This window comes from Vulpes vulpes, chromosome 5 (genome assembly GCF_048418805.1).
Source record: "Vulpes vulpes isolate BD-2025 chromosome 5, VulVul3, whole genome shotgun sequence".
Taxonomy (NCBI): domain Eukaryota; kingdom Metazoa; phylum Chordata; class Mammalia; order Carnivora; family Canidae; genus Vulpes; species Vulpes vulpes.
This window is the reverse complement of record NC_132784.1, coordinates 81012574-81024571: the sequence shown is the minus strand read 5'-3', so window position 1 is coordinate 81024571 and position 11998 is coordinate 81012574. Positions and strand designations below refer to the sequence as shown.

The following is an 11998-nucleotide window of genomic DNA, read 5'->3' as shown; positions in this document are numbered from 1 at the left end:
AAGGCTTCATTACATAAGCATGATTGATTAAATCATTGATCATTGGTGATTGAACTCAATCTCCAGCCCCCTTGTCTTTCAGCAGGTCAAGGGGGGTGAAGCTGAAAGTTCCAAACCTATAATCACATGGTTGGGTCCCCTAGCAACCAGCTTTCATTCTCACGTGTCAGCTTCTGAGTCATCTCATTAACATAACAAAAGACACCTTTCCTGCTCTCCTCACTTAGGAAATTCCAAAGGTTTTAGAAAAAGCTCTGTGCCAGAAATGAAGATGAAGACCAAGTATATATTTCTTATTATGAATCAAAAAAAAAATCACAGTCTTGAATTTGAAATGACATATCAATATGAATTCATTACGGTCTATTTTATCTTTATCCCTACCTTTGCCCACTGAAAAGGACAGGAGATAATATCTAAATGTATAGAACATTTACCACCAAGACTGAACCCTAATGTAAACTATGGACTTTGGTTGACAACGATGTGTCAGTGTAAGTTCACTGATTGAAACAAATGCACCTCTGTGGGGAGGGGATGGGTGTTGATAGTGAGGGAGGCAGTGTCTTGGAGGGGCAGTGGGCAGATGTAAAATCTCCGTACTTTCTGCTCAATTTTGCTTTGAATCTAAAACTGCTCGAAAAATAAGTCTATTTCAAAGGTGGAGGAGAGACATGATCAAACAATTTTCTTATTCCTAGGTGGAAGATGCCATGAGCTGGAGAAGAAAGAGAGTAAAAGAAGAAGGAATAGTGAGTGTAGATGCCAACAGGTCCCCAAGGAAGTGCCCTGTGCCTACAGCCAACTTTAAGACAAATGGTCAGGGAGGGGCTGTGCTCTGCTCATGAGGAAAATTCCAGGCTTCCCCATTTCCTCTGCCAAACCATGTGCAGATGTGGTAGTAGCCTTCCTGTTGTAGCTATGAGTTGTGTTTAAACAAGCAAGTCCAAGATGCCTCTTTGCAGTTCCTGCAGATCACAGAATGCCATGAGTGGAGGATAGCAAGGTGATTTCCTGAGAGCTCAAGTGTGGCATGAAGACATACAGGACCCCAAACAGCTACCCCAGTTCTCCAGTGTGTCATGAAGGCCCGACAAAGAGCCAAACTAGGAGAGTCTTTGAAGTCAAATGAGAAGTTCTCAGAAACAGCCCCCAAGAACCAGCACTCCAAACCCAGAGAAAACAAAAAACATCCGGATAAATGCCAGAGAGACTGCATAATGATGACCCAGAGGTGCCCATTTCACTACCTCCAGCCACCTCCCTGCTTTGAAACAAAAGGAACTGAATTGCCTAAGATTATGATCCTGCTATTTAGCAGGGTGAGAGCTCAAAGTACAAAACAAATTTTCCTTTTTAAAATAAATAAATAAATAAATAATAAAAAATAAACAAATTTTCTAAGTTCACTTATAGGAATATAAAGTTCTATTATCCCTACATCTAAGTTTGTGCTAAACAAGATTTCATTAATCTTCTTTTTTAAGCCAACATCCTCTGATCCACCCCAGCATTCAGTGCTGTATGCCATCAAAGACAAATTACAATGGAAAGGGCTCTAAAAAATGCTCTGAGAGAAGGAGACTCAGGGAAGAATAAGAAGAGGGGAGAGGGCCACTTCACCCTCACCATTTATTTGTTCGGTTCTGAGAACTGGGAGCAGGTGTTTAACTTTTTCAAAGTACTAGCTGTGAAATAAGATACAACAAAGATCATGTATGATATGATTTGTTTCCAAGTCAAAGATGGGTTGGTTAACCCCAGGGATGGATATGTATCAAGGGCTATATGTAAATATCTCATGTCAACAACTGTTACCATAGCTCCTCTACAGATAGAGGCACTGACACTCAGGGACCAGAGTAGCTTGCTCAAGAGCCGCACACCTGGCATTTAATGGCCATTTGGCAGGAACCCAAGCATGGTGGCTTCGGGACCTAGGTTCTTGGCCACCCTGCTCTAGGGTCTCTACTGCCTCAACACAGCAGACATGTCCAGTCCATGGCCCACCACTTGTACGCTCCCTCCAGGCCTCCACTCTGGAGAGGTGGAGCAGTGGAGACTTGCTCGCACTCAGCGATTTTACAAAGAAGAACCCTGCCTTCAGAAAACTGATGTGGGCAAGCTCCAGATGAGGCCTGAGTTTGCTTTAACAAAAAGTGTTTGTTTTGTGAAGACAAGTGTCAGTGGCTGTCACAGAGAGCAGAAGGGGGCTAACTAAACTGCAAGAGGCCAGCCAGGGTCACTCCTGACCTCGAGGCTCTGCTTAGCGTAGAGAGGGGAAAAGCAAAATACACTTGGTTATCAATGGGCTATTTCAATCCCTCTCTAAATAAGCCACGCGTGAGAAAGCAGGTCAAAGTTCATTTGTTTTAGATCAGGTGTGAGAAGGAAGTGTACAATGCACCTCACTGAGGTTGGGGGTGTTTCTTTGTTCTATAATTTGACATTCAGAATTGGTATGAATAACACAAGTGGATCAAGTCCATTAATGGCCTCAATTCTCACTGCTAATAAATGAACATTATATACATAAAGCCTGATGGTTGGATCTACCCTGGGAGCATCCAAGTTACTCAGCCCAAGGCCCAAGTAGAAATTTGGGACTGTTTGTCCTGCTGCCACCAAGAAGAACATTCCCTTTCAGCTACTGTGGAACACAGAGGAAGGGACCTGACGAGCTTCTGGGTTATTGTTGGACATAAAGTGACCTGGCTCTGGGTCAAAACAAATTTGGCCCTTTAAAGTCTCTGAGGGTTGGGACGAGTCCTGAAAAATAGTGACAAGACCATAATAGGTCCTTTATGAACAGTTCTGTTCTCAGACGACATTGAGTCTGGTGTTCGCAGGCGCTGACCTCAGATGTGTCACCTCAGGAGCAGCCTGGGGCTGCAGAGAGGCTGTGCTATAAATGGATGCTGTGCAGCTGTGAGGGGAGCTATTTTGGGATCCCAGGGGGTCTCATTTGTACTTCAGGTTAGGAGGCTTCCAAGTGAAGGAGGAGCCTTCTGTGTGTGTTGGGAGGGGGACCAGGCCAAAACAGACCAGGCATAGCCCTTCTTCCTCCCTGACCTCTCTGCTGCAGGCCCCATCCCTTTTATCTCTTTCTTTAAAGATGTCACTGGCACAGGGCACTGGAGTTTTGTGGAGGAGAAGCACAAAAGAGAGAAGAAGGAGCAAGTCATCTCCTAGCCCAGAGTGATTGGGAAAATTGCTTCCTCAGCTGTGTTCTAGATAAGACCATCTGACCTTTGCAGGGCTGGTGGAGGTGCCAAGGCCTCAGGCTCTCAATGCCTTTTGCATCCACGTCAGTGGCTGTCAAACAGGAAGTAACCTGGGAGCAGAGGTGAGAAAACAGGGTGTTAAACTCCTCTTCACAGCTCAGCTCTGGCCCACTCTGAGGGGCCAAGGGGTTGCTTCCTTGTCTCTCATGGCCCAAGTGCCATGGTTTAAGTTGGTGTGGCCTTAGAGCCCTCTGAGCGGTACAGCTTCTTTCCCTCCCCTTCTACCTGGCTTGAAATCACCTCACTGGTCATGTGAGGTTAGAAGAAATGGCAGGTTAATGGTCTCCTCTCCTATCAGCCCATGCTTAATGGACCACATTAATGGCAACCATCTTGAAGACAGACCCAGTGTCTAATGGAGCAGCTCGCATTGCTTGCACATGTGCACTTTAGAGCACACAGACCTGGGTTGGAATGCCACATTGCTACATCTTAGTTATGTGGCCTTTGGCAAGTCTTTTCATCTTCCTCGGGCTCAGGCTTCACTTCCAAATGGGAACCATTCGCATATCTGCCTCGTGGGATTGTTGTGAGAATTAAATGTGGCAAAATACTTAGTACCACACGTGCCACATGGTAAGTGCCATGTAATATACTACATTTTTGTAATGGATGTATTATCAGCTCTTACCAACAGCTGGGGAGACAAAATTGACGAGGAGGGCTCTTGAGGTTTGAAGCTGCATGAGGACCCTAGTTCTGACTTATCCTGTCGTTGTTGAAGGCCCACCCCTGAGCTAAGAAAAAGAAGAGTGACAAGTGGAAAGAAGGGAGCAAGGCTGTAGGCAAACTTCCTCTGCCTTCTAACTGGGCCTCAGGCTGGCCCTGGCTGGTTGAGCTATGAGGAGCTCCTGGTACTGACAGCCCAGAGTGCCAAGCATTGAGGAAAGATGGGTACCTGTGCCTGGGCTCAGGCTACAACTAATGAAAAACTATCTCTGTGACTCTGTAGGGGAATTATAGCAATGACACTGCAAGGGACTATACAAAGAGCAGTCATATCCTCCTTACACACAAGGAAATGAAGGCTTGGGAGGTAAAAGGACTTACCTGGATCACACTGATGAAAGCAGCAGATAGTTTGTGAATATAGCACAGAGTGGTCTGGATTTTATTGCTCCCGTAAAAGAAATCTTGTTGGTGGATGGGAGGGGACCTGCACTCAGCCCGAGGAAAGGGATCCATGAATCTATTTAAGGAAGCAACAGGCATAAGAGCGTCCCCAGCACCCTAAACAGATCCAATGAAAACTTTCCAACTGACCTGACCAGTCACTTGCAAAAGCCAAGATGAGCAAATGAGCCAAGAAGGGGTTCCCTATCATTGTAGCTTTTGGTAAACAAGGACCCTAACATCATGCAAGTATTAAGAGCCAGACAGCTGCAGGAATTTCTTGACAGTGGGAGCTTCCCCAAATTCTAGTTGCTTCTGAGCAAGTATGGAACTATGTGCTGCTCACAGTGCCCTGATTCTCAAAGAAACCCTACACATCCTCAAGGCCTTGGTGGTTCCAAAGGACCTTTGAGGTCCCTGTCTAATCCCCTCTGTAAAGGCAGACATTTAAGCCATCTTCTGTGCTGTTACTCGTCCCTTCAAAGAGTATGTCCTTCTAATATGGCACCCAAACCAAGACACTTTTGAGTGTGAAAGAGGGCACTACCACCAAATTCCCTGGGATAACATGTATAAACTGTGACTGTCCTGGCCCATCAGGATGTGTGGTTACCCTACTTATAAAAATCAACAGGATAATTTCCTCTTGAAATGTAAAACATAGGGTAGCCCACCTGGGTGGCTCAGTCAGTTAAGGGTCTGCCTTCCGCACAGGTGATGATCCCAGGGTCCTGGGATGGCGCCCCTCTGCTCATGCTCTGTCTCTCCCTCTCTCTTAAATAAAAAAATAAAATCTCTTTAAAAAAATGTAAAACTTAGAAATATATGTCTTCTTTGAATTGATGTGTTTCTTTTTTTAATCAGACAATGAGGTAGGGAGTAGAAGCTATATAATCTGCCCCTTCCTTTTGGCATGGGTTAATAGGAAGTTCAGAGTTAAGTTTTATGTCAGTTGTAACAATCATCACTGGCCCTGAGACTCCTGGTACAATTATTTTCTCTTTCCTTTCTCCCACCCCATTCTCTCGCTTCAACATTCATGCCCCATGATCATACTCCTCACATGACATCAAGATAGGAATTGGATCTTTATTTTAATAAATTACCTCAAAATCCTTTGTAAGCAGGTCAGTACAGCAAGCACACATTCTAGATTTTCTAAGACAGCCTGCTATCATGTAATTCAGTCTATTTTCCTCATAAACTGTATGAGGCTCTAAGGAATTCCCCAATTTGCCCTCCAAAACATATCATTTCCTTAAGCAAGCACTTTTTGAGCTCCTACCATGCACTAGAATGGGGACAGAAATATTATCAGTCAACAAAATAGACAAACACTCCTCCATTTGTGTAGTGTACATTCTAGTGAAGGAGGTAGATGACAAATGGTAAATTCAACAAATAAGCAAATTATATAACAGGTTATATGGTAATAAGTACAATGGAAAAAATGGGACAAGAGGGGAAGTGGGGAATATCAACTGTTAGGCAGTGCAATTTAAATGGGGTGATCAGGGTTGGCCTCACTGAGAAAGTGATATTTGAGTAGAGTGAATATATAATTTATCGTCTAAATTGGGAAACCTTTTTAAATTTGAGTATGGTTTACACACAATGTTACATTATTAGTTTTGGATGAACAACATAGTGAGTGGACAAGTCTATATGTCATGCTGTGATCACAAGTGTAGCTACCACCTGTCACCGTTACAGTGATATTTCAATATATTCCCTATACTGTACCTTTTATTCCAAAGTAGAAATCTTTAAAAGTGCAAAGGGAAGCTATTACCAATTACACTGGGACAATAGGTGCAAACTGGGACTGTCCTGGTCAAAGAGGGACATACGGTCACCCTACTACATATGAGCAAAGACTTGAAGGAAGTGAGAGAATCAGGAAGGACTGGCTCAGGCAGGGGAAACAGCAAGTCCTGAGACCCGAGCAAGGTGGAGCAGTAGCAAGGCATGCTGTGTGTTTGGAAGAGGGTAAGCAAAGGGACAGCTGTGGGAAATGGAGTCCAGGAGGCACTGTGGACCCCAGACTGTGTGGGCCATTGTAAGGGCTTTGGTTTTTCTCTGAGAGAGATGGGAAGCCATGACTGGGTCTTCAGATAGGATCTGGCTTACATTTTGCCAGGATTTACCCTGGCTCCTGTGCTGAAAGTAAACAGTAGAGAGGGTGAACAGGAAAGCAGGGAGACCAGGTAAGAGGTGTTAGTAGAAGTGGTAAGAAGTCAGATCCTATGTGGATTTTGAAGGTATAACCTTCAACAGGACTCCGTTGAATTAGATGCCAAGTAGGAGGGATGAGCCAAGGTTGATTCTGGGGTATGAGGCTTGAGCAACTGACTAAGAGGATGTAAGTACTGAGATGGGGAAGACTTACTGAGATGGGGAAGACTTTGGGGAGAACAAGAGGAAAGGAGAACAACAGTCATGGTTAGGAATCCAGATAGGGATCCGAGAAATCTGAAATGTCTGTTCAGAGCTGTCTATCAAGGCCCCTGGCTATCCAAGCCTTACAGTTGAGGGGATAGGATTAGACAGAGACACATTTTAGAGTCAGCAGCATGTGGATGCTGTATAAGACATGAGAAGGGTGAAGACTCCCCAGGTCCCCCAGACCACCTCTAGCACCTCGAGGCAATGCAAAGACCCTTCTACGGATCAAATTTTTGTTCCTAACTTGCCCAAAATCAGAATGCTCATCCTCCAAAGCACAAATCTTAATTTTTCATGAAGTTTTTCCTAATTACTGCAGTCCCTATGGGATGCTTTTAATTTATATAATTGTCTGCCTCACTGATTCATCAATTAATAACTATCTACTGAGCAAATTCTGTATACATGGCCCAGTGCTGGGTGCTGTGGGGGATGCGAAATAAGAACACCTGGTCCCTAACATTCAAAAAGCTGATGCCCACCTGAGCAAACAGAACAAATGTCATTCAAAGTACTGGGGGATCCCTGGGTGGCTCAGCGGTTTGGCGCCTGCCTTCGGCCCAGGGTGTGATCCTGGAGTCCCGGGATTGAGTCCGCATCAGGCTCCCTGCATGGAGCCTGCTTCTCCCTCTGCCTGTGTCTCTGCCTCTCTCTGTGTGTCTCTCATGAATAAATAAATAAAATCTTTAAAAAAAAAAAAAAAAAAAGCACTGAAGAACATCAAGTTCTTTAAGGAGCCAGAGTCAGTAACATGGAGTGGAGTCATGGAGTCTTTTTTTTTTTAAGATTTTATTTATTTATTTATTTATTTATTTATTTATTTATTTACTTGAAAGAGAGAGAGAGAGCATGCACAAGTGGGGAGAGGGGCAGAAGGAGAGAAAGAAGCCCGAGGAGACACTATGCTGAGTGTGGAGCCTGATGTGGGCCCGATCCCATCACCCTGAGGTCACCACCTGATCTGAAATCCAGAGCTAGACACTCAACTGTCTGAGCTACCTAGGTGCCCCTTGAGCTGAGTCTTAAAAAGGCAGCTTCTGGGGACACATAGAATTTTCCTCCAGAGGAGTAAGAGTAGGGTGGGGTGGGGGGACATTAGAAGTGGCTGCCTAAGTATTAAAGTGTTGGGGGCAGGAGTGAGCATGTGGTGGGAGAGGAGATGGTGAAAGATAGACTCTGGGATGGACACTTCAAGTGAAAAGCAGCAGAAAGAGAGTCTGAAAATAAAGGAGCACCAGAGTCCCTCTTGTGTGTGATATTGCAGACAACATGGAGTGGCACAATTAATGGCTGTGTTACACGGGTAGATGGAAAGAAGGGGCAGTGGAAGAAAACAGGTGGAGCTCTTGTCATTATCCAGAAAGAAGGTAATAAAGGCTTGACTGAGACAACTGGTTAGAAATGAAGCCTGGGGTGTTTTTTTGTGTGTTGTTTTTTTTTGTTTTGTTTTGTTTTGTTTTGTTTTTTTGTGCCTGGGTGGCACAGTGGGTTAAGCATCTAACTCTTGGTTTCAGCTCAGACCCTGATCTCAAGGTTGTAAGATCCAGCCCCACACTGGGTTCCACACTCAGCATGAAGTCTGCTTGAGATCTCTCCCTCTGCCCTTCCCACTTGTGCTTTCTCTCTCTCATTCTCTCTCAAATAAATGAATTTTTTTTTTAAATGAAGAGTAATAGCAGAATTAGGAGACCTTTCAAAAAAAGAAAGAACGGTGTGGCAAAAAAAGAGAGAATAGAGGCCAAGAAAGGGAAGTGTGATGCCAAGACTCCAGGCCCAAGAGGGGGGAAGCAGTGGAACCACTAACAGATGGGGGCGTAGAGATGGCTTTGGTGGCTCATTTGAAGTAAGAATGGAGCCCCCAGGAGCAGGAGAGGGTCTAGGTCAAAGATAGAGAAGTGGGACTCAGCCATGTGGAGCTGAGTTGAAGCCATGAGGCAGGATAAACCCAAGGGGGACTGTATTTAAGAATTAATGACCTATGTGCATCTGCATGTTTTATCTTCCTAACTGGATACATGACATACTTCTTTCTTATATTCTTGCAGTGTGTTGGGAGGCAAAACAATGTGGTGATTAATCATCTAGGGTCTGGTGTCAGACTTCCTCCATATGAGTCCTGGTCCTACCCAGCATTGGCTCTAGCTTCCTGACCCTGGACAAGTTACTTACTTTCTCTAAGCTTCAGTTCTTTCATCCGTACAATGGGGGAGACAAGAGCAGTTGCCTCATAGGAGTTGTAAGGACTAAAATAGACTTGGCACGTGGAAAGTAATCAGTCATGTTGCCATTACTCTACATGGTCACTTCTCAATAAATATTCACAGAAAGAAGAGCCCATAGAACTAATATTTAAATCTAGGCAATTCTTAAACCAGTTTATCAAAGAGAAAGTTAAAGGAGAGAATGAGGGCGCCTAGAGGGAAAGCGAGAGGGAGACGGACGTTGAGAGAACGAGAGGGAAGGAGAGAAAATGGCGTCCACGGATTACAGTACCTACAGCCAAGCTGCAGCCCAGCAGGGCTACAGGGCATACACCGCCCAACCAACTCCAGGATATGCACAGACCACCCAGGCATATGGGCAGCAGAGTTATGGAACCTATGGACAGCCCACTGATGTCAGCTATACCCAGGCTCAGACCACTGCGACCTGTGGGCAGACCGCCTGTGCAACTTCTTATGGACAGCCTCCCGCTGGTTATACTACTCCAACTGCCCCCCCAGGCATACAGTCAGCCTGTCCAGGGGTACGGCACTGGTGCTTATGATACCACCACTGCTACGGTCACTACCACCCAGGCCTCCTATGCAGCTCAGTCTGCATATGGCACTCAGCCTGCTTACCCAGCCTATGGGCAGCAGCCAGCAGCCACTGCACCTGCAAGACCCAGGATGGTAACAAACCCACTGACACTAGTCAACCTCAATCTAGCACAGGGGGTTACAACCAGCCCAGCCTAGGATATGGACAGAGTAACTACAGTTATCCCCAGGTACCTGGGAGCTACCCCATGCAGCCAGTCACACCACCACCATCTTATCCACCTACCAGCTACTCCTCTACACAGCCGACTAGTTATGATCAGAGCAGTTACTCCCAGCAGAACACCTATGGGCAGCTGAGCAGCTATGGACAGCAGAGTAGCTATGGTCAACAAAGCAGCTATGGGCAGCAGCCGCCCACTAGTTATCCCCCCCAAACTGGATCCTACAGCCAGGCTCCAAGTCAATATAGCCAACAGAGCATCAGCTACGGGCAGCAGAGTTCATTCCGACAGGACCACCCCAGTAGCATGGGTGTTTATGGGCAGGAGTCTGGAGGATTTTCCGGACCAGGAGAGAACCGGAACATGAGTGGCCCTGATAACCGGGGCAGGGGAAGAGAGGGATTTGATCATGGAGGCATGAGCAGAGGTGGGCGGGGAGGAGGACACGGTGGAATAGGCAGCGCTGGAAGGCGAGGTGGCTTCAATAAGCCTGGTGGACCCATGGATGAAGGACCAGATCTTGATCTAGGCCCACCTGTAGATCCAGATGAAGACTCTGACAACAGTGCAATTTATGTGCAAGGCTTAAATGACAATGTGACTCTAGATGATCTGGCTGACTTCTTTAAGCAGTGTGGAGTTGTTAAGATGAACAAGAGAACCGGACAACCCATGATCCATATCTACTTGGATAAGGAAACAGGAAAGCCCAAAGGTGATGCTACAGTATCCTATGAAGACCCACCAACTGCCAAGGCTGCTGTGGAGTGGTTTGATGGGAAAGATTTTCAAGGAAGCAAACTTAAGGTTTCTCTTGCTCGGAAGAAACCTCCAATGAACAGCATGCGGGGTGGTATGCCTCCCCGTGAGGGCAGAGGGATGCCACCGCCACTCCGTGGAGGTCCAGGGGGCCCAGGAGGTCCTGGGGGCCCCATGGGTCGCATGGGAGGCCGTGGAGGAGACAGAGGTGGCTTTCTCCCAAGAGGACCCCGGGGATCCCAAGGGAACCCATCTGGAGGAGGAAACGTCCAGCACCGAGCTGGGGACTGGCAGTGCCCCAATCCGGGGTGTGGAAACCAGAACTTCGCCTGGAGAACAGAATGCAACCAGTGTAAGGCCCCAAGCCTGAAGGCTTCCTTCCACCACCCTTCCCGCCCCCCGGGCGGTGACCGTGGCAGAGGCGGTCCTGGTGGCATGCGGGGAGGAAGAGGTGGCCTCATGGACCGCGGTGGTCCCGGTGGGATGTTCAGAGGTGGCCGCGGTGGAGACAGAGGGGGCTTCCGTGGTGGCCCGGGGCATGGACCGAGGCGGCTTTGGCGGAGGAAGACGAGGCGGTCTTGGTGGGCCCCCTGGACCTTTTTTTTTTTTTTTTTTTTTTTATGATAGTCATACAGAGAGAGAGAGAGGCAGAGACACAGGCAGAGGGAGAAGCAGGCTCCATGCACCAGGAGCCCGATGTGGGACTTGATCCCGGGTCTCCAGGATCGCGCCCTGGGCCAAAGGCAGGCACTAAACCGCTGCCCACCCAGGGATTCCCCCCCTGGACCTTTGATGGAACAGATGGGAGGAAGAAGAGGCGGGCGTGGAGGACCTGGAAAAATGGATAAAGGTGAGCACCGTCAGGAGCGCAGAGACCGGCCCTACTAGATGCAGAGACCCCGCAGAGCTGCATTGACTACCAGATTTATTTTTTAAACCAGAAAATGTTTTAAATTTATAATTCCATATTTATAATGTTGGCCACAACATTATGATTATTCCTTGTCTGTACTTTAGTATTTTTCACCATTTGTGAAGAAACATTAAAACAAGTTAAATGGTAAAATAAATAAATAAATAAATAAAGGAGAGAATGAATGTTTACTGAACACCTACTATATGCCAGACACTCTTTTACAGGCTCAATTGACACTCACACCAACCCTATTATTATAGACTAAGAAATAGTGGCTCAAAAAAGTTAATAAGCTTGACCAAGGTCATGCAGTTAGCAAACAGTATGTATTTTTATGCACTTAAAAATTCTGAAAGGATACGCTCCAAGTTGTCTTCCTACTTTATATAGCTCCATATTATTTAAAATTTCAACAAACTTCTGTTATTTCTGCAATCAAAAAATTTGCCCCCCACATGGGGGGCAGGAGGGAAGGGTGGGGAAGCCTGGCAATCT

The 11998-nt window shown here is 46.3% G+C and overlaps 1 pseudogene; it reads left to right on the top strand.

Annotated features, from left to right (window-relative positions):
• Nucleotides 1-9256: 9256 nt before the first annotated feature.
• On the top strand, nt 9257-11646 carry LOC112930506 (RNA-binding protein EWS-like; annotated as a pseudogene).
• Nucleotides 11647-11998: the final 352 nt, after the last annotated feature.